This window comes from Lepidothrix coronata, unplaced genomic scaffold (genome assembly GCF_001604755.1).
Source record: "Lepidothrix coronata isolate B3197 unplaced genomic scaffold, Lepidothrix_coronata-1.0 Scaffold129, whole genome shotgun sequence".
Lineage (NCBI taxonomy): Eukaryota > Metazoa > Chordata > Aves > Passeriformes > Pipridae > Lepidothrix > Lepidothrix coronata.
In genome coordinates this window covers 885,132-905,619 of record NW_016690309.1, presented here as the reverse complement: position 1 = coordinate 905,619, position 20,488 = coordinate 885,132, and the positions used below count along the sequence as shown (strand labels likewise).

Below are 20,488 nucleotides of genomic sequence, written 5' to 3'. Positions count from 1 at the left end.
GTCCCTCCAGGGTCACAGGTGCTGCCAGCAAATCTGATCCAGCCTGGGCTCCCCTCTCCACGGACAGGAGATTCCATGTGATAATTCATCCTTGCCCTCCCTCACCAGCCCAGATTAGGGCTTTTGGCACAAGCGAGGTGGAAGTGGGGGCAGACAGAGCAGAACCAAATGTCCCCACACATTCAGACCCCACACTGTGATGTGAAAAGGTGGTAGGGTCTCTAAATCCCGGGGATGGTTGAGGAGACTGGACTGGTAGGGAAGCAGCTGTATCAGCAAACTGCTTTTCAGAGCAGGGCCATCTGCCATCAAAGGGCCTGGACCAAAGCAGTGTAACAATGGCCCCATCAAGTCCCTCTAGAAGGCCCTTGCAGCCCTCAAACTACAGTGGAAGGAAGAAACTTCTCTTCTACAGACTTTCACAGCCCTACCACCCTACCAGGGTCATTTTTCCCAGCCCCTCTTCTCCACAGCCCAAACAACCCCCTTGAGGCCTCCCCGTTGCTCCCACCAAGCCATGAGCACAGAAATGGCCTTTGCTGTTGCCAGCAGTGCCATCACACTACTGGAAGGGGCTACTCTGGCCCTTCCTCTAAGGGAGGCAGAATTTCACTACCTACACTGTTCAGAAACACTTAACTTGCTGCTTCCTGGGTAGCAAGGTTTTTCCTCAAATGCCTGTCATCGAGAAGAAAGACATTTCAAACGGGTGCTGTAAGAGAGACAGCCTTGGAGAACACTGATTTCAGTGCTGCTGTTTACATACAGGCTGTGACAGGTAACGCTGCAAATCCAAACCAGCCAGCAGCTCAATATACTTCGTACAACAAATTGTCATCTGAAGGCAGCAGGAGAATACTCAGAGCGGAGAGAAGGCCTACAAATCACAGCCACACAACTGCACTCAACAGGACCCCTCCTGAAAGGAGGAACCACTCACAGGAGCAGGGTGTGCAAGATCCCTGCTCATCTCCCAAACCAAAAACATGTATTGCTGTTTGATGGCTGTATTACTGCAGAAAACACCACCAACTGCTAACAGCCAGGAAAAGTGGGGCAGGGCAGGGTTGGGTTGCTTCAGGACTATATTGTTGGTGACAATAATACGCATTGTACAAGGCTGGTGCAGCTACACCCAGTATTTGAAGAAGGTAAATGCTTAGATGCATTTCAAACTACAATACATTCAGGACTGCACCAGGGCTGAGCATTGTTATCATTCATGCTTTCTACTTCCAATACAATGTATGCATATTTCTAGTAGACAAGGCCTGGGGAAAGAGAGAATTCAAATGAGATACGCCAGGGTTTGGCTGTCTAGTCAGTCTGATTAGACTTTCATATATTCTAAAGATTTACAAATGGATTGTGTGCCTTTATTTTGAAAACATCCTTGTCTACATGACAATCAGCCAATCCAAAGGTGCTGTCCTTTCAAGGGCACTTGTCCTAAGCATAGGAAGGTGTAAAAAATACTGATAATGGAGTTAAAAATCTTTCAGCTTCCCCAAAGCAGGAAACCTGAGACAGCCTGGAGGCTTTCAAGAGCCACAGCTAAATATTAAACATCTATTTTGTTGGCTTTGACAATGGATTCAGTTATAAAAACATAACCACAAGCAAACATTCCCCTTTGCAACTTCTTCTGTATCTCCCTTGCAGCAAACAACAAAACCCAAAACAAAGCAAAAAGCCAAACAAAAACCCAAAACCAACCAAACAAAAAAAAACAAACCCAGAAAAAAAAATAAGCCCATTGATGAAAACACTGTTTTATCTCTTCTAGTTTGACTGCTGTCCATGTGATGTGAGATAGCTCTTACAAATGTCTTCAAGAATTTGTCCTGCAGCTGCCTTGGTGAAGATTTCAGTTTTGTCGAGTTCTGAGGCACTTATACCAGCAGCACGATTCATGTCAAGGATATGCTCCATCTATTTTACCTTGATTAGTGTGAGGTCCTGTGTCCCTGGAACAAATCACACTGGGTTTGACACCTGTCCTGTGTTGTTCCTTTGCTTATTTTCTGCAGTTACTGTAATTGTTTTCCATGACATTTATTTTTAGAGAAAGGTTCTAAAAATGTTAATAAACAAGGCAGCAGAAGCTAAACCTGCTTGCAGTCACATTGTAACTCAAAGAAACCTGGAATAAAAGGATTTCAGTGAGGCTGGGGGAATTCTAAAATTCTCCATTCCCTAATTCATCAATTCATTCATTTCCTTAATCCACTTCCTTAATCCTCTTCTCTCCACAAATTCAGAATTAAAGACATCTGAAATAATGCACACAAACACTGTCTTGTGGACAGCTTTCAGGTCCTTAATTAATTTACACGTAGCCTCTGTAACTTGTCCAGCTGAAATCTGTGGGTGCTTAACTCGTATTCCTAAAGCACCGGCCAGGGCGGCCACTAAACATAAATAGAGTCCATTTAGAGCTTTATTCTGGACGTTGTGATGTCCTCGAGCTGGTAGAGCTGTTTCTCCACCAAGTGCCAAACTTGACCAGGAAACTCACCTGAGTGCAAAGCACCCTGGCAGAGTTAAACCGGTTTGTGTTAGTCCAGATCGGTTCTCCAGCCTCAGCTGCAGCAAACACCTGCCAGCACAGAGGAAACAACAGCTTGAACTGGCAGTGGGGAGTGGACCCAGGGTTACTTTTCTGGCAGCAGTCCCGGCTGAGCGTTTCCAAACTCAGCCCGCTTTATCACCGGGACTGCGGTGTGAGCTGCACACAGAGGGGGGGTTAAGAGTCTCCTTGCAGAAATTCCCCAGAAGTGATTTATGGCAGAGAAGGATCAGGATGAATGATCTCTCCTCGTTAATTTACGATCAACACTTTGTACTTTGCTGTGTTGTTTGTTTGTTTTTTTAAATTTCCGATCTGCTGCATCACGATCCACGCGATGCAACGCTGGGCTAAAGCAGGATTTAGCAGGGCTGCAGAGCCCGTGGGGCAGCTGCTGGGACAGAGGTAACACTGACACCTACCCCTGCAGCCACTGCAGAAATCTCCTTTCTGAAGTCCTGCCCTCCTCAGCCCCAAAGGCCAAACGACCCGGGGCTGTTGGGAAGACAAAGGACAATTCTTCTGCAAACTGTGAAACCCCACTACTGAGTCATAGAATCACAGAATCACAGAATCAGCTGGGTTGGAAGGGACCTCCGAGATCATCAAGTCCAAACCTTGATCCACTACTGCTGTGGTTCCCAGCCCATGGCACTGATGCCACATCCAGTCTCATCTTGAAAACCTCCAGGGATGGAGAATCCACCCCTTCCCTGGGCAGCCCATTCCAATGGCTGAGCACCCTCTCTGGAAAGAAATTCTTTCTAATATCCAACCTAAACCTCCCCTGGCACAGCTTAAGACTGAGCCCTCTTGTCTTGCTGATGGTTGCCTGGGAAAAGAGACCAACCCCCACTCCTTTCAGGGAGTTGTAGAGAGTGATCATGAAACGATTCTCACAAAGAAACATCAAAATCTTGTTTTAACACCTTGTTAATGCTCCTTTCAGCTTTGCCCCCACGCCATCTTAACTAAATCTCCCTAAAATCTCACCTGCCAGCCATATTTGAAGGCGATGCCTAACACTTAAAACGTTTAAGGGTATTCTGGAGACCTCCAGGAGACCGAATTCAACTCCCGGTGACAGCGAGAATTTATCAGTTTTATCGGTGAGTTCATCTAAAGGAGTGTTGTGTGTGCTACCAGCAAGATCCTCCTGTGCAAACGAGGAGCACTCAGAGCAATGAATGCTGGAGGGGTGTGGGAACTGCCTCTTATCAGCCCAGGACAAAACTTACCCCTAAATGTGTGAATTTCTTTATGTTCTGACTAATAAGACAGATTTTTCTCCTGCTCTCTGAGCAGAAAGAAAACGACCCAGGATTTTTGAAGAAGCTGGACTTCCAGTCCCACAGATGATAGTTTTCCCCATTATTTAACGCGTAGGGGAACCACTACAGAGATCATCTGGGACCCCAAGCACACGCAGAGATTTAACAACCACCCCAAACAGCCAGCATGTATCTTCAGCTCCGTGACAACTGCAGAGTGTTCTAAAAGTTTAATATCTTTCTAAGTTAAAAATATATTACAATTTCTCTTTCTTTCTTAATCTATTGTCTCTGCTCTTCTACCTGTCCATTGATATCACAGTATATCATAATACAAAACTGGACTGCATCTTGATAATGATGCCTAGAGGAGCAAGCTTCTCTAGCATGGATAAAAATATTTTAAAACATATTGTCTACTTTGGAAATTATTAGAAAATATTTCCGTTAAAACCTTATAAATAAAATTCATTTACTTAAAAAAAACCCCAACAAACAACATATAAAATTTCCCCCATTTGGTAACTGAGAGACTTATTCCTCTCAGTTTCTCTCCTAAAAAAGGACGAAGCCAAAAAGGCATTATCCATTTAAAACAAATCCAGGGAGGTTCTACGCAGTGTGATGCATTTACACGTACCGAAATTTCTGCCTTCATCCAGGCACATCACAAAACAAGTTAATAGCACAAACGTGCATTTTTCAAGTGCATGGAGATATTTGCAGTCAGGTGAAATGCAGATAAAAAAACTACACTGAAGTACTAAGGACTGGTTTAGATCCCTCCCTCATATCTGGGTGAACAACAGAGTTATCTATCACCTCATTTAAAAAGCCAAGTACTTAAAAGCAAGAAAACGAGCCTTTAAAGACCGTATAAATCTTAGGCTGCCTACATCACAGATGCACTATTATTTCTAGCTAGAAAAAAATGTCTATTTCATCATAACAAAACAGTCTCAACTACAAAATTCAGAATAAGCATTATTCTCTACGTAAACATAGCATAAAAAGCATGAAAGTATGCAGTATGAAACACTGCTTGGCCTCAGAAATAAGATGAATGTAAATAATTTCAGCACAAAACAGAACTGAGGACGGTTCCTCCTGGACGGCAGGTACAATGTCACTGTCGAGAACCAGCACGTATAAATATTTTATAACATATCTCCTGACAGAGAATTTCTCTGAGCTGATGCTTCCACACCAGCGTGTCTATGACACAGCACACACCAGCCACTAAGGTGTGTGGCTCCCAGTGACTCCTCAAATTCTCAAATCTTTCACCAACTCTTTCGGTGACAATGGTTTTTTTTTTTCCAGAAAAACGTTCCATTTGCTCCCTCCGCCCCACTTAAAAGTCTTTGGTTTGATTCTGACTCCGGGACTGCTCCTGCAGACAGGGTAAGCAGGTTACTCTGAGGAAAACATGTTATTATCAGACAACAGACGAAATACTCACCACCATGCAGAACTTCAGCTTTAAAGCTTAGAGACATCCAAAACACCTCACTAAATACATATCACTGCTTCTGCAGAGCAAAAATAAACATTCATTTGCAAAAAGCTTAACGGTTCGATTCTATTCAAAGCTTGTTAACTTCTTTTAAGCTATTTATTCTTGCTGTCACAGCTTCGGAAGAGGTTTTCCTTAATACTGACTGAAAATCCCAAATTCATTCCTTAGATATCCCTTAAGCTCAGTAATTCACTTTTCCTATATATTACTTTGTTCAACAGCTTCTCATATAACCTGTTAAAAGCAAAAATACAATTCCTTAGGGAAAAATACCATTATGTCTACCCTTGATTTGTGGGAAAAAATAAAAAGTCAAAGTTAAGAGACACAGCCGAAACAATTATTTATATAACTTGTTGTTTTACCTTGTCTTTACTCAGCTCCCCTGGACTAGGCAGAATTTTGAATTAGTTCAGAGAGAAGATAAAATAACCTTGGAGCATTACTACACTTTGAAAGCTGTTTTCTGCAGTTGTGGTCCATGGCACTCCAACGCTCTGGAGCTGTAACTGTTTGTTAAAAGCCCCCAGGAACAAGAAAGGCTGCAAATTCTCTAGAAGATCCCAGGTTTTACTGGCACTGCAGGTGGCAGGAGCTGCTTTTGAGCTTACACATCCCTAAACTGTGAGCTGTGGGAATGGAAGGCCTTCCAAGGTTGGACTCGGTGACCGTGGAGGTCTTTTCCAACCCTGAAGATTCCATGGTTCTGTTCCATTATCCTGCGAGGGAGAGATGCAGGTGAAGCAAGGCCAAACCCCCAAATTTGTGGATGCTGGAAGCGTTTGCAGCCATATCACTACGTCTGCAGTGGAACAAGGGGAGACAGGGTAAGCTCCTGCTTTTCCAACAGACCAGGCAAGCCTCTCTCAAGGAAGACAGTCTACAGCAGGCAGCAGCAGGGCCACAAACCACTGACTGCAGATATCTGGTAAAACCCGATGGTCCCCTTGTGTCAAACTGCAGCCACTGATGGTCTCCCTTTTGTCAAACTGCAGCCACTGATGGTCCCCTTGTGTCAAACTGCAGCCACTGATGTGTCAAACTGCAGCCACTGATGGTCTCCCTTGTGTCAAACTGCAGCCACTGATGGTCCCCTTGTGTCAAACTGCAGCCACTGATGGGCTCCCTTGTGTCAAACTGCAGCCACTGATGGTCTCCATTGTGTGGAATTCCAGCCACTGATGGTCTCCATTGTGTGGAATTCCAGCCATTTACCTCCAAACCGGCTTTGCAAGGCTGCAGCAGGGAGGCTCGAGGCAATACAGGAGGAGGGTGCAAGGTCTCCCAAACCTGTTCAGTAGGGATGTGAGACTAGGGGAGGTCAGACTTGCAGCTCGCTGCAGCCAAAGGAAGGAGTGGCAAAGGAAAACCCGGGATAGGAACAGGACTGGCAATGCCACCTAACGAAAAAATGCCATTGTGAAAGATAGTCAGGGGAAAATGGACTGATCAAAGGAATCCTTGCCCTTCTCCCTCCCCTGAGTTTTCCCAGTCTATCCAAATTCACAGCCACAATCACGGAAGCAAGGCCATGTGTAAGGAAAGACACCAACAGCTCAACGACTCCTACTCAACTAATTGCACAGTAGCTGAGGCTGCTGAAGTTCGGCCCTTGACAGCGAAGGTATTTTTATGGATTGAGAATGTACCCCTGATTTAGCACGTCTTTAACTTAAGCAATATAATACAAAGTCTGTTTAATGGTGAGTTTGCTGTCATTTTACAGACACCTTGAGAAGTTCTGTGGTGTGGAAGCAGGACACAGTACAAACCACAGGAACAAAGGAAGATTCCTAACGAAATGTGCCTTGCCTTGGCCACCAGGTTAAATCACCAGCTATCCAGAGCTCTTCATGCACAGTGGCTGGAGTTTTTTGGGCTCAGAATTGGCAACAAATGCTGCCCAGAAAACAGTGTTTTCTGTTGATTTCCCCCCAGCTTCCTTGAGTCAATAGCAGATGGAATTTCACTTTTCTCGCAAAGACTATAGGATTAGAATAACAACACTTACATTTCCAATGGAGATGATGGAAAGCAGCAACAACAACAATTAAAAAAAAAAAAAATCCCACACAAACATTCTGGCCATCTGGCCACTGAAAGGCAGAATTAAAGCTTTGCTCCTCTAACATGCCCACAGTCCCACTGTGGGAGAAGCAGGCACGGTATTTCTACAAACCATCATCTGTACATAACAGCACAGCCTGATATTCACAAAGAAATAGTTTTCTATAAATACAGAAAATGTTAATAAACCTGATGGCTTCCTAAAAGTTTACGGAGATGCAGCCAAAACGATGACATCTGTTTGTACAATGAGGAGAAGCTTTACATGTGAAAAAATAGCTCAAGTAATTAGTGTTTTTTAAATTAAGACACTGCTGGAAAGATCTGCAAACTTGGTACAAACTAATCTTTTGTTTGAAGTCTGGTAGAGCAGAATTTACATTACAGTCAGGGAACGAGGAAAATTGACAGTCTTGACCTATTTTGCAGCTAAGACTGAGTGGAAAAGTGCTGTAAGCACTTTTGGAGTGCTGAGATATGTTACTAAGACAAAATATTCCAGTCTTTCAGAACAAGAGTCACCTCAACGCTAGTGTATTTGTAAATATTAATTAGGGCTAATGACCCCACTTTGAAGTGAGTAATTACTATTACAATGATGCTAAAGTAGAGCTCTAATAATGTACAGAAAAATCTTGAAAATGGCATCAAAGAAATCGGGTTTTTTTCACAGACTTTTTCCCAACTGAATTAGCAGAAACCAAACTGAACAGATATACCCCTCACTTTGAATTTTGACTTAGAACTGTGACTTCCTTGGACAACTCCATTGTGTCTACCAAGTGACTGCACATTAGTCGAGGAATATTTTGTTGAAATTTTACCCCCTCTCCCAACATAAATAAGAACGCAAAAAATCCTACGTTTTTCTTTTTTACCCTGATTTTTAAAAAGAAGTCTTAAAACACCTAAAAAAAAAAAGAAGGAATGGGAACATTTAATTTCGTTTTGGACAAAGCATGTCAACTGGTCCTCAGTTATTTGTAATTTCTGCCTTTCTTTGCCAACGAAATTTTTTCAGGTTAATATGAAATTTTCATTTTTAGAATATTTTAGGGAAGGAACCATTAATTATTCACACAGCTCCTCTACTGCACTGACCCTCGGTAAGATGTTGTAGAGCTCTGTCTCCTCGGGGAAATGGGTGTTATGTCTTCCAGAGGTCTTTGGTGCCTGGAGATGAATATTCCTTATGCATCATCCCTGAGAAACCTCTGAGTGGCTCAGGCAGCCCCCTTTGGTCCTTGGTGCTCTGGAGATGAACACATTAGGAGGAGTTTATAGCAGGGACAATCCTGTGAAGAGACAACAGGAATGACAGTTGTGCTCGTTCCCTCCACGGGTGTTATAAAAAAAGGGGAGTTCTCAGACACCCTCCAACATCCCCCTCACTGGGAGAACAGCTCTGGTCGAGACACCCTCATCTTAGAAGAACTGGGGAAAAAAAATCAGATTTAAAACACAGGAAAGAAGTTTCAATTTCACATAAATCAATCGATTAATGACTGGAGTCAACACATCTTACAGACCACTAGAAGAAATTTTTCTGGTTTTTAGCCATATCAATGGAAAGTGTAATTTTGAATGCAAACATTAATCCTTTTACAAGAATTGTATCTAATACTTATTTTTTCATCAACCTCCAGATTTCTAAGTCAGTCAGCCGATATTTTGAAATGCAGCTCTTGTACAGAATCTCCCACATGCCCTCTGACTTTGCAACTGTGATTGTTGTTGTTTAGGAGTTATTTAGTTCTGTTATTTAAGAATAAACTCCTATTCACTTCCACTCAGACTCTATCCCACTGAGGACCGAGAGACAGCATGGTGTTCTGAGGGGCTAATTAAGAGATTGGTGGTGACATTTTAGCAAATCCAATTCCCTGCTGGGAGATATTAATTCCCTCTTTTATAATTTTGGGGCTAGAAAGAAACAGCCAAGAAAACAAAGCCTTTTTATAGACAGTTATTTCGAACTACTCAGGGATTTTTTTACAGTTGATCAGCTAAACACTGTAAAACACAGACCATGACAAGAGGAAAACCTGTAAAAACCCTCTAACCCTGGATCAACACCGAGTTTGTTACCTGCCAACTGAAATAGGTGCCGAGCCCTGTATGGTCACACAGTGCTGAATGCTCTGATCATCAAGTCGTTTGCATAGGATCAGGAGTCCTTATACAACAAAACAGACACACTTCCAACTAAAATACTTGCTAGGAATTCCTCAGAAACCTCCCAGGCAGCGATGTCCATCCACACAAGCATAAAAAACTGAACGGGGAAATGCCTGGAATCTTACTAAGTGACCCTGGAAAACTCCTTATTGAAAGAACATTTTAAAAAATGGACTTTCTCTTCAGCCCTATGAGTGCTTTAGTTACAGTGAATAAGAGCTGACAGCTAAAGCAATTTTAAAAGCTACGCTTTTGGAATAACAAAATGCGCAAACAACGGAGAAAATGTTTATCCAGTTTAAGAAAAAAAGTATTGGAAAAAAACCCTCTTCTTTTCCTGTTTGTTACATTTCAGCATGATATCTGTATTCACTTCCTGGGGTTTTTTCAGCAAACTCCACCTGCAATGCCTCACCCCTGGTGAAAGCAGAGGACCTGTCACAGCCTCATCCCTTCACCGGCCCTGGCGTGGTGGGTGATGCAATCATGTGGTGGGCAGTGACCTTTTCAGCTCAAATCGAATGTGTCTTGCCAGGGCAACGCTGGATTTATCTTTCAGTTCCTCTTTGCGTGTTCTCCGCCCCCCACTGAGACAAAATCACCATCTTTGTTCCGCCGTTCCGGCTGGAGAGAGCGGGATGCACCCCCTGTCTCCGGGTGACGTTCGCCCTGTCTCATACACTTATTTCTGATGATCATTTCTGCTGCTGGAACGAGCCACTCTCCAGCAGTTTGTAGATCAGGCCTTCCTACAGCTCCAGAGTAGCTGAACCAGCAGCTCGGTCTAACCAGGCTGCACAGAGAGCTCAGCTCCCAGCCCTGCAGTGAATCCCGACTTCCCCAGCACGTGTTTAAAGTGGAAGCAGGCTGAAAGCTCCCCAGCCACACTCCCTGGGGAAGCTCTCCTGCCTCACTGACCTTGGGACCTGCCTACTCCTGCTCTGTGATCGCTCAGTGCAATCACTGATGGGCTGGAATTGCCCCTGTGCCAAGCTCTGCCCAGGGCAGGTGACCCGAGCCAGCTCCTGCCAGGGAGCAACCAGCTCCAACCTCTACCTGGCAGTGCTGGATGGACCCCAGACTGCTGCAGGCAGGAGAGGGAATGACTGAGAGGTGCTGCTAATGGGATATTGGGATTCCCAGGGACCTGCACGGGCTGAGGCACTGCAGCCATCAGTGCTGCGGTGAACAGTCCGCTCCCCTTTTCTCCAGGTCTAAGGCATTCAATCCCCTAAGGAAGCGTGGCTGCTGATGTCCTTAAAAAGAACACATTTTCTCTCAAATTAAAATTTTGCATAAATAAATGCAACTTTAAAAAGAGCTGTAGCCAAAATATCCTGGCTTGAAAGTTAAACTGAAAAGTGAAAAACTAGAAAGAATGATACGGTCATTAGAAGTCTTTCTATGGACAAAAGTGAGCCCAAGTGGAGCCTAAAGTAGCAATCATTTTAACTTAAATTATCCACTCACTATTATTCTCATGAAATTAAAATATTAAGAGCAGCTTCTCAATTCAGAAATAGTCAAGTGCTTTATCAAAATGTTAAAAAAAAAAATAATCATTGAAACTACCCCAAAGGAGGAATTTCCAGGTCTGCTTTCCTTGCATTTACATATTTACACTTTTCAACAGTCCAGAAGATTTTAATTTATATGATACTTGAAACTCAGATAGAGTGTAATTGATGGACTGACAGAGTGATAAAATCATAGGTTTGCCAGTCTGATAACAAAGTTAAAAACCCCCATACAAAAGATCTGTACAACTTGCCCTACACTAGGAATGAACCATCATCCGTGTTCTCTCTCACCACAAACAGTCCTTACAGAAGGACAGGAGTCACCTCCTGCTCACATCCAGTTGGGATCAGAGTGGCACCATTCCTCCTGTCAGGGGGGCTTGGGCCAGTTCTACAAACTGACACACAGGTTGGCATTCCTGTAAAAATCAAATGGCTTAATGTGACACATAAAGGACTGCAGGGCCTTCGACAGAACTTATCTCTTTGCTCAAAGGATTACTGCCTGAATCCAGTCTACATATACTGTTTTAACAAGATTATAACACACAGTTGCGGGACCAAACAAGCTGTGATCAAACCCAATAAGCTTATTTCGTTTTATTCTTTCCTTCCCAGAAGCAGCATATAAACAAATGTGGTGGTGGAGCCTAAAAAGGATACTGCCAGTATCAGTGGGTTGTGGGGTTTTTTTTTAAAGAGGATTAAATACTTAAGCTTTTCGTTTTACTTTTACTTAAAAGCTTAGCTAAACTCTGTGCACATGCACAGCTCGTTTAGGGCGAGGTTCTCCAGCAATCATTTTAGCAGACAAGGACCACAAATACAGGGACCACAAATACACAGCTCCCCTCAGCTCAGGTCTCTCAAAGCAGGACCCTGAGCCTCTCAACACCCACACCTTGGGACAGCCCTACCCAGTTCGAGCTGCTCAAACCTATTAGCAGACTCACCTAATGTAGTACTGCTGCAGCCAATGAAAAATGCATCACACATCAGGTAGCAGCATTTCAAAACTCGGAACCAAGAGAGAACTCTGGGAAGAAAATGCTATGTAACTGCCATGACCTGTAACAACAGCCAAGTTACATAAAGCAGAGATGACTTCATTTTCACTAGAAGTGATTTAGAAATAGATTGCTTTGTGTTTTTGTGTAATTGTCCAGCATGCTCTACTACAAGGTGCGTCCATAAATCAGGCCAAACGCGTTCATAAATGAATGTTTAGAGGCTGACTAGAGACATTAAATATCTTGTTTTGGGCCAGGCTGCTCTGTCAGTTTTTAAGTGCTCAGGGTATCAGAGCTGGGACCCAGCGTGACACTTGCACAAAACCACTCCTGAAACTGCAGTCAGAAGGACTGATTTACAGGAGCAGAAGAACACAGAGTTATACAACTAAGGCAGAACACCAGCTCCTCTTTTCCCCACGTGTGAAGGGCTGTGCTGAGGGGTGTGACCGTGTGGAACACCTCCCTGGTGAGTGCTCCTTGCTGTGTGCAGTACCCACACACAGATACTTCCTCTGCCTGGACTCCTGTGTGCTGGGGGCTGCACAAAACCAAGAAAAACACTGCCTGTCCTGAAAACTTTATGGTTTTGTATATATCTATTTAAGGAGCACTGTGAATGTCACATGTAGACAAGCTGTGCAGATCCCTGACTCAGAGAACACGGAGTGCTGGAAGAAAATGAACAGAGAAACAGAAGCAAGTAGGAAGCCAATAAAGTTACTGCTTGCAAAAATCACATGGGAGTTGCCCTTAGAAATCTGCTATTTTGTAGGAAATTGGTGTTCACTCCCATGCATTTCTTACTCTGTATGTACTTTCTGAACCAGAAGCAGATCCGTTTTGGGGCCACTTTGTCCGTTTTCAGGTGTGCACAGGTGTTCTGACAGTTACTGCACTGTCAGACACGTCCTTTTGCTTTGCAATCATCAGCTTGGAAGTGACTTGTGTATCCCCACAGCACCTGGAAACTGCTCAAAGGACCCCGAACAAAAAATGCAATAGGAGCAGAAAGCTGAACAAGAGGCCCAGAAATTATACGAAATGTAACTCAAAGATAATTATCTCTAATTAAAAGTTCTAACATTGAATAGCTAGTGATTTTTCCTTGGTAACCTGTAACACCATTTAATTGTTCTTACAGAATTACCTATGTCAACTTTTAATTTCCTGACTACAAATAAAGTCTATTACTACTTAAATCCTCCTTTATGTCAATTGAAGGGATAAATATTATTTTTATAACAATCTGTTAAATATCAGATGACAAACCATTCTTCACTCTCCAAATCTTCACTTTTTCTCATTAAACAGACAATTATTTTGACTTTGCTTCATCTGTCACCTGTTTTTCACTGTTATAATCTTTGATTATATATGATTGCGTGGGGACGCTTTGCATCCATCTGAAAGCTTAGTGCCCAAATCTGGAGAAGGTGTTTCACCTGAGTGCAAGGAATTATTTGACTCTACTCTTTGGTGAACTTCCAAATCTTACTTACTCTCAGAACATTGCAAAAAAATGTGCTAGTGGTCTGCTATGAACCCCCAAGGCTCCTCAGCCAACTTCTGTTGTACCAGTTATTCCCTACTCTGCATTTGGGGGGGGGGGCTGCTATCTTTATTTCTGAGATAGGATTTATTTCTTTCTGGGCTTTATAAAGTTATGTGCTTATTCAAAACTTTCCTCTGTTGCACCCCTTTAAGCCACTGCCTTTCCCTAGGAGGAATTTCCACGGGCCAGTTGCACTTCTTCAAACAAGTTATTTCTAAGTGTCCCACGCTTGTATTTCACTATGCTGAGCCTCTGTTTTATTTTATGAGGCGACATAAAAGTGAGATCAGCCGCCTCTACCGTGACCATCATAAGAAAATGCCCCATAAAATCCCCCAGCCTCTTTAACGAGGCTGCTTTGAGCCGTGTTTTACAGCACCCTCTTTTGAGTCGCTCTTGCGTTTGGCTGTGAAAGCCAGCAGGACCTGGGCAGGCAGTGCTCGCGGAACGCCAGCTCTGCAGAGCAGCACGGGAGAGGGAAAAGGGGTAGGAAACCAGGGAATAGCGAATAAAGCTTTATGCGGTGGGGGAGACTGAGGCAATCAAGGGCGGGGAAAAAAAGTCAATAGCGACTATATGGCATAGGAAAAAGGAAAGAGAAGCTGAAGGAACCTGAGCTGAAGAGAATACGGAAGAAGAATGGGGGAAAAACGTGTGACCTGGCAGGACATACAGACAGGACAGATAAGGGCGAGGCAAAACTGCAGAATTCTCGGAATGCCTGAGGCTCTTCCCTTTCCCAGTCCTGCAGGCATCAGACCCCGTTTCCCTGGCCGCTCTGCCGTCCCTCTGCACAGCTTCCCTCTCGCCTCGGCCTTTTCGAGCGCAGGGAACGCAAAACACCCGGCAAATGCCTCACCAGCCCCCCCTCCTTGGTCAGCGTCCCGCTGAGCCTCGGCGGGGCACCGGGAAGGACCCTGCGGAGCTTTATTTGGGTGGGACGGGAGCGCCCTCGAAGCCAGACACAACACCGACGGTGTCGGCGTGGGGGTGCCAGTCGCGCTCCTTGGGGGGGATTCCTTGCTCTGCCGTGGGCCCGCCCTGAGAGAACAGAGCTCTGCAAGTGTGTGCAGGGCCGGGTCCTGGCAGGGGGCAGGGGGAGCGGCCACCGACACCTCCCGGCAGCCGGCGGGCAGCGCGATCCGGCACAGCCCGCAGGGATCCGGCACAGCCCGCAGGGAACACCGGCACCGAGCCAGCCTTTGGACAGCCGAGAGGGGAAAAAGCTGCCCGGGCAGGAGCTCCTGAGCTCGCCTGCGGAAGGAAGCGGCGTTGAGGGCTCGGGGCTGAACGAGCCAAACAACGCTCGGGATAAACCTTCCCGGCTTAGGCAGAAAAGGGCAGGGACTCAGAGCTGACAAAGTACAACCTCCCGGGGGTCGAACAGCAGGCTCGCCGTGTTTGTAAGGGACAGAGCCCCGCGCCTCGTCTGTGCTTATGGAAGCAGAGAACAATTAGCTTAGGAATTCTCTCTAAACTGCGAGGGGAACGCACCCAAACTCTGGGAGAGGACAACCTGAAGGCATTAGCAGCGTGCGGGAGGGCAAGGACAGCTGGGGTATTTACCACACGTAATAGGGCTGTCTCAAGGATTTTAAAGCCAGAGAGTGTCTCAAAGGGGCTGAGAGACAGGCAATGCAACGAAAGGCTGAGGGAGAATGTGTTCGTGTTCCTGGGCTAAAGGAAATACTGAAGTCTCTGATGGGATCTAAAGCAGCCGAATGCTAGTTAGAGAAAAATTTTAACGGCGCTGCTACGATGCTGTTTTTGCGAGTAAGCGAAACAAGATACTTAGGAAACATTTAATTTTAAATTCAAGGCATTAACGCTGGTTTATTCCATCATTATGCAGCGAGACAAGCTTTAAAACAGTGTATCTGAAATCCCAGGAGGGCAGCTGAGATGGGTTTTCCAAATTATTACCTGAAGATGGCTCAAAATATTTGTACATTTTGTAGATTAGGAGAAAACCGTACGGTGAAAATACATTGATTGAAGGTCAAAAACCAGGTAACATGCCTGGGGAGCAGATCTGGGATAAACACCAGTCCCCCACCTCTTCTCTGCAGCTAAAGGGTGGTCTGGTTGGTGTTTTCCCTGCCATTTAAGGAATTTATATACTACAGAAGAGCAAGTGCTCTATAAAATTAAAATATTTTTTAATTTTATACGGTATGTTTTATATATGTTCATCTATGCATCTCCCTGGAGGTGCTCAAGGCTGGATGGAGCTCTTAGAAACCTGGTCTAGTGGAAGGTGTTCCGTACACAGCAGGGGAGTGGGACTGGATGAGCTTTAAGTTCCTTCCACCCCAAACCATTCTGTGGCTCTATTTTATACATACAAATGAGTAAACATGTATGTGTATATGAATAGACTATATTTAAAGTCTGTATTCAGAGGTGTTTCAGCCTGCAATCTTAGCCCCCCACAACCACGTGGGTCACTTCGTGCCCCTGTGGAGCAGTTTTGCCACAGGTGAAGACATCCTAAGAAACTATTTCCTTTTTTTCTTTTTTCGGTCCAGCTCAGCTCTCTGATTCGAGCTATTAGTCTAGGAGAGTGTGGTGTGTGATAGGAATAAGCAGGTCTGCAGCTTCGTAGGTGACAATGGCAAGACAGCTCCATTACGGTGAAACCTAAAAGAACACAACAAGTCAAAAGCAATCAACAAGGCTCCCATATAAAATGGCTCCTGCCTTACACAAGGTAGGGCAGGGAAGGTGCTAGAACAAAAGGAGGAGTTCAGGCAGAGCATGCAAACTATAATTATAAAGAGAAGACATAACCATACGTGGATAACTGCTGCAATGCACCAAATACAGGTCAATAGGAAAACAGGGTTTACACACATGAGAAATAAGAGATAATACATGAAAGGATAATACAATAAAATACAACATAATACAACATAAAACTTTAAACACGTATTCTCAGACTGTCCATAACAGTCCACGTCTGCTTGTCTTCGTGAGGAGGAATGTGTTTGTCTTTTGGGTATCTCCAACAGGAGAGGTTGTGGATAAAGGCAGTTCTGACAGAAAGAAGCACTGAGCTTCAGTAAGGAGAAGCACAAAACCACGTTAGAAAAGTTAGAAATTAAAGGGGGGGTGTGAATATCGGGATTGTAGCAGTGAGAAGTTACCCAGACACCCACAGAGCTGTGCTGGTGTGAGTACTCTGCAATATACTCTTAAGAGTTGCTACAAGCACCATTACTACAGAGACCCTCCAGCAAACACTGTGGAACCATTTCATTTGTGCTGTAGCAGAGAGCGTTTCAACACTGTGTGACAAATAAATAATTGTGATTCGTGAAAAAAACGGGTGATTACATCAAAATAAAACAAACGGATTGGAAAACTTAATTACACCCCCATAAAGAAATAAAAGAGACCCTTACAAGGTCAAGAAGCCCTAAACCTCCCTACTCTCCTAAAAATAAAATATGGGTTTTTAGGCACCTGTTCGTCCAAGAATGCATGAATTATGACTGGTTGAAGAGATAACCCTTTTAGCTTTAGCTGTAAGAAAACCTATATATTAAATACTTAGCAGAAACCTGTAGAATGTATATGTATACGATATTATTAATATGCATGAAGCAGCTAAGATAAATACTAAATGTACCCTGTAGTAGGTGTGCAGATTTGGGAAACTGGTCCCCATCTCTGTCACCCAGCCGGCTGCTTGCTTTTTCCATATAATAAACTCTTATTCAAAAACTTATAGAAACTCGAGACTTTGTTTATCACAAGTGGTACATCAAATGCCTGAGAATGGGGCTGCTTGAGGCTTCTTCCACCCCACTGTCACCCAGGACAGGCCAGAGGGCCCAACCACAGCCCAGCCTTAACCCCTTGTCCTGTAAGACAGCACCTCTCCTGGAGACTTTGCCAAGTGTTCCTGTACCTTTGGAGCACCACAGAAACACTCCTTTTGGGAACATTTTCCATACTGAAAGAACTCGAGTCTCTGAAGCTGAGGTGTCAGCAGCAAGCAGGTCTGGGGAAGGCTTAGTTGGAGATTCAGCAGAAGTCTAACCCCCAGACCACGCTGTGGGGAAGCTAAGGCATAAAAAAAAAACTAACTTCCAGGGGAACTTGGAACTCTTCTGAAAAATGTCAAAATGTCGGATGTAACCATCCTCTGCTGCCACTTGCGGGGAGTAGGCACAGAAAAGAAGCCAATCCCACAACCTTTTGGGGTGAAAGCAGCTAAAAGGTTTTATTGCTTCAAGGGAAGAGGACCGAACAGGGGCAGGGGAAGGGTAGAAGAAGCTGTAATGCAGCAATGGCTCTCGCCTTGTATACTGCAGGGTAGGGAAAGTACTGGAACATAGGAGGAGTTTAGGCAGAGCATTCAAATTAGAACCACACAGGGAGAACGTAACCATATATGGCACTACACAAACAACTGACCAATGAAACATGGGATTCACATTCATAAGGAATAAAGCATAATCCATATAAAGCAATATAGTACACAATAAACTAGATGTGGAATTTACAGTTTCCAAACCCCAACAGAAACAAACCGTAAAAAACTTCTAAAGAGAAACTTGCCAACTGTCCCAACCTGCACAAATCCCCCTAATTTCAGCTTGTCTCAACACAGTGACAACATGGGCCTGAGAAACACCAGCTCCTCCCCAAAAAGGAAACCGGGTCCCTACACCCCCAGAGGGAGATCGCCAAGGCACTACCCACCCATCCACCCACAGACCCCCCCACAAACCCCTCCAAACTACACTTGGTCTCACCACAGCGACGCAGTCCCATCTGCTGTCCCTTTTCACACAGCACTGTACTCCCAGAGCAAAGGGACTGCAGTTTCAGGGGGGCAGGACTACACTACGCAGTTGAGGGAGCATCTTTGGGATTTCACTACCTGAAGACAACACAGCTCTAAGGAAGCGGCTCTTTCTTTCAGAATATAGCATTTAACTCACTCTGTTTACCAGTGTGTAACTCCCTGTTATTGTAACAGTGGGTCTCCTACCAGTTCTCCTTCTGGCTTCAGCACTCTCCATTCTCTACTGAAAGGGAGATGCTTTTCCTCTTACAACTTTCACAGTCTTCTTATAACCGCTGTTTTGTTTTTCTTTTTAGAACACCTTCTTGTCAATTGTCTCCCCTCTCTTACCATCTGTCAACTTACAGGATCTTTTTGTTTTCTCTTTTCCATCATTTCCCCCCAAGGGGCGCTTGAGCTTTCCGCCAACATCCGATATCCATTATTATTAGTAAATCACAATGTTCTGTTTCTTCTGGAAGCACTATTCCTGGTCTGTTGGAGATGGTTTGCTGGGTCTTGCGCTTCCTTAATTTTTTGGTGAGCTACTAACGTTGCAGTGTGCTTGGTTGTGTCGTCTGCAATAGTCTTGAGGACAACAGTATTATTTTCATAATTCACATTCTTGTTTAAATTATGTCTGTGATTTCTGATTAGGCTTTTCAAATAATTATACATTTCAGTCGGGGCCCCCGGTGGTCTGTCTAGTGGTTAGGATGCAGCACTCTCACCGCCGCAGCCCGGGTTCGATTCCCGGTCAGGGGACTTCCCCGGGCAGATGGAGCTCGTCAGCCCTGGAAGGCCATCCATCAAAGAGAAGGTCACTCTAAACAAACCTACGTCCTGAGGACCTCGCTGCCACCGTCTGAGCTTGCTCAGCCCCGGCAGATGAACCTCAGGATTAAAGGGTGGGCTCAGTTCAGTGCACACTGTGTCTCACCTGAAAAATCCACTGCGCAGGCTGGAAGGGTAAAGACCTTTCCCAAATCTTCGTTCGGGAAGACTGGCCATGAAAAACATTTCAGTCTCTTCCTTTGAAGGGCGAGCTCCCATATTACTGTTAGTTAAAGAAGGGGCACTTAAAATTTTTGTTCACCTTTCCGCATTGAGTGTTCAGCTGCGAATGTTGCAGCTCTTGAGGCGAGCAGGCGAGTTCTCTCTGTTCGAGAGACCTTCCAGCTGCTGCTGTTGTTGTCACAGTTATTACCACTGGCTCTGTATCACGTTGGGGTCACCACCTGGGGGAGTTGGGTAAGCAAAAGAATCCAATCCCACAACCTTTTGGAGTGAAAGCAGCTAGAAGGTTTGACTGCCTTCAAGGGAAGACGACTGAACAGGTGCAGGATAAGGGTAGAAAAAACTGTGACACAAAATGGCTCCCACCTTATATACTGCAGGGTAGGGAAGGTGCCAGAAAAAGGGGTGGAGTTAAGGCAGAGTATTCAAATAATGACTATAAAGAAAAACATAAATATGCATAAAACTGCACCAAAATTGACCAGTGAAAATGCAGGACTCGAAAACAAAAGGAGTACATATAAAACTATAAAACAGACAGTAAACTAAATATGGAATTTAAAATTTCCAACCCCCAACAGGTGACAGGGAGGTGCCTTTGCCCAGAGGGTCTCTATCATGCCCCATCTTGAGCTCGACGCCGCTGCTCTTCTTATTCTTGGTTCTTCCCTCGAAGGTCCACTCATGTCCCTTCTTTCTTCTCCAACGGCTTCTGTCAAGGCAGGAGGACACAGTTGGGCATGAGAAACACCAGCTCCTCCCCAAGAAGGAAACCCACTCCCTACAACCCAGAGGGACATCTCCAAGCCACTACCCACCCACTCACCCACAGGCCCCCCCACCTCCACAAACCCCTCCAAACCTCACTTGGTCTCACCACAGCGACGCAGTCCCATCCGCTGCTGGGAGCCGGGCCCTCTGGGCAAAGGCAGCTGGGCATGCAAAGCAGTGGCCAAAGAGGCTGCACCCCTGCTTACAGGGGGCTCC

At 44.8% G+C, this 20,488-nt stretch overlaps 2 long non-coding RNA genes across 2 annotated transcripts in view; both read right to left on the bottom strand.

Moving 5' to 3' along the window:
* The window catches only part of LOC108503019, a 26,432-nt gene extending 17,755 nt beyond the window's left edge, over positions 1 to 8,677 (bottom strand). Inside the window, exons 1-2 of the long non-coding RNA XR_001876694.1 lie at positions 8,528 to 8,677; positions 5,299 to 5,372 (exon numbers count right to left, since the gene is read on the bottom strand). This is a non-coding gene — a long non-coding RNA (uncharacterized LOC108503019). The remainder of the gene's footprint in view (positions 1 to 5,298; positions 5,373 to 8,527) is intronic.
* Positions 8,678 to 19,498: 10,821 nt separating this feature from the next.
* On the bottom strand, positions 19,499 to 20,488 carry LOC108503041. Its single transcript, XR_001876709.1, has 3 exons — positions 20,379 to 20,488; positions 20,074 to 20,213; positions 19,499 to 19,541 (listed from the first exon to the last, which is right to left on the bottom strand). It is a non-coding gene; the product is annotated as an uncharacterized LOC108503041 (long non-coding RNA).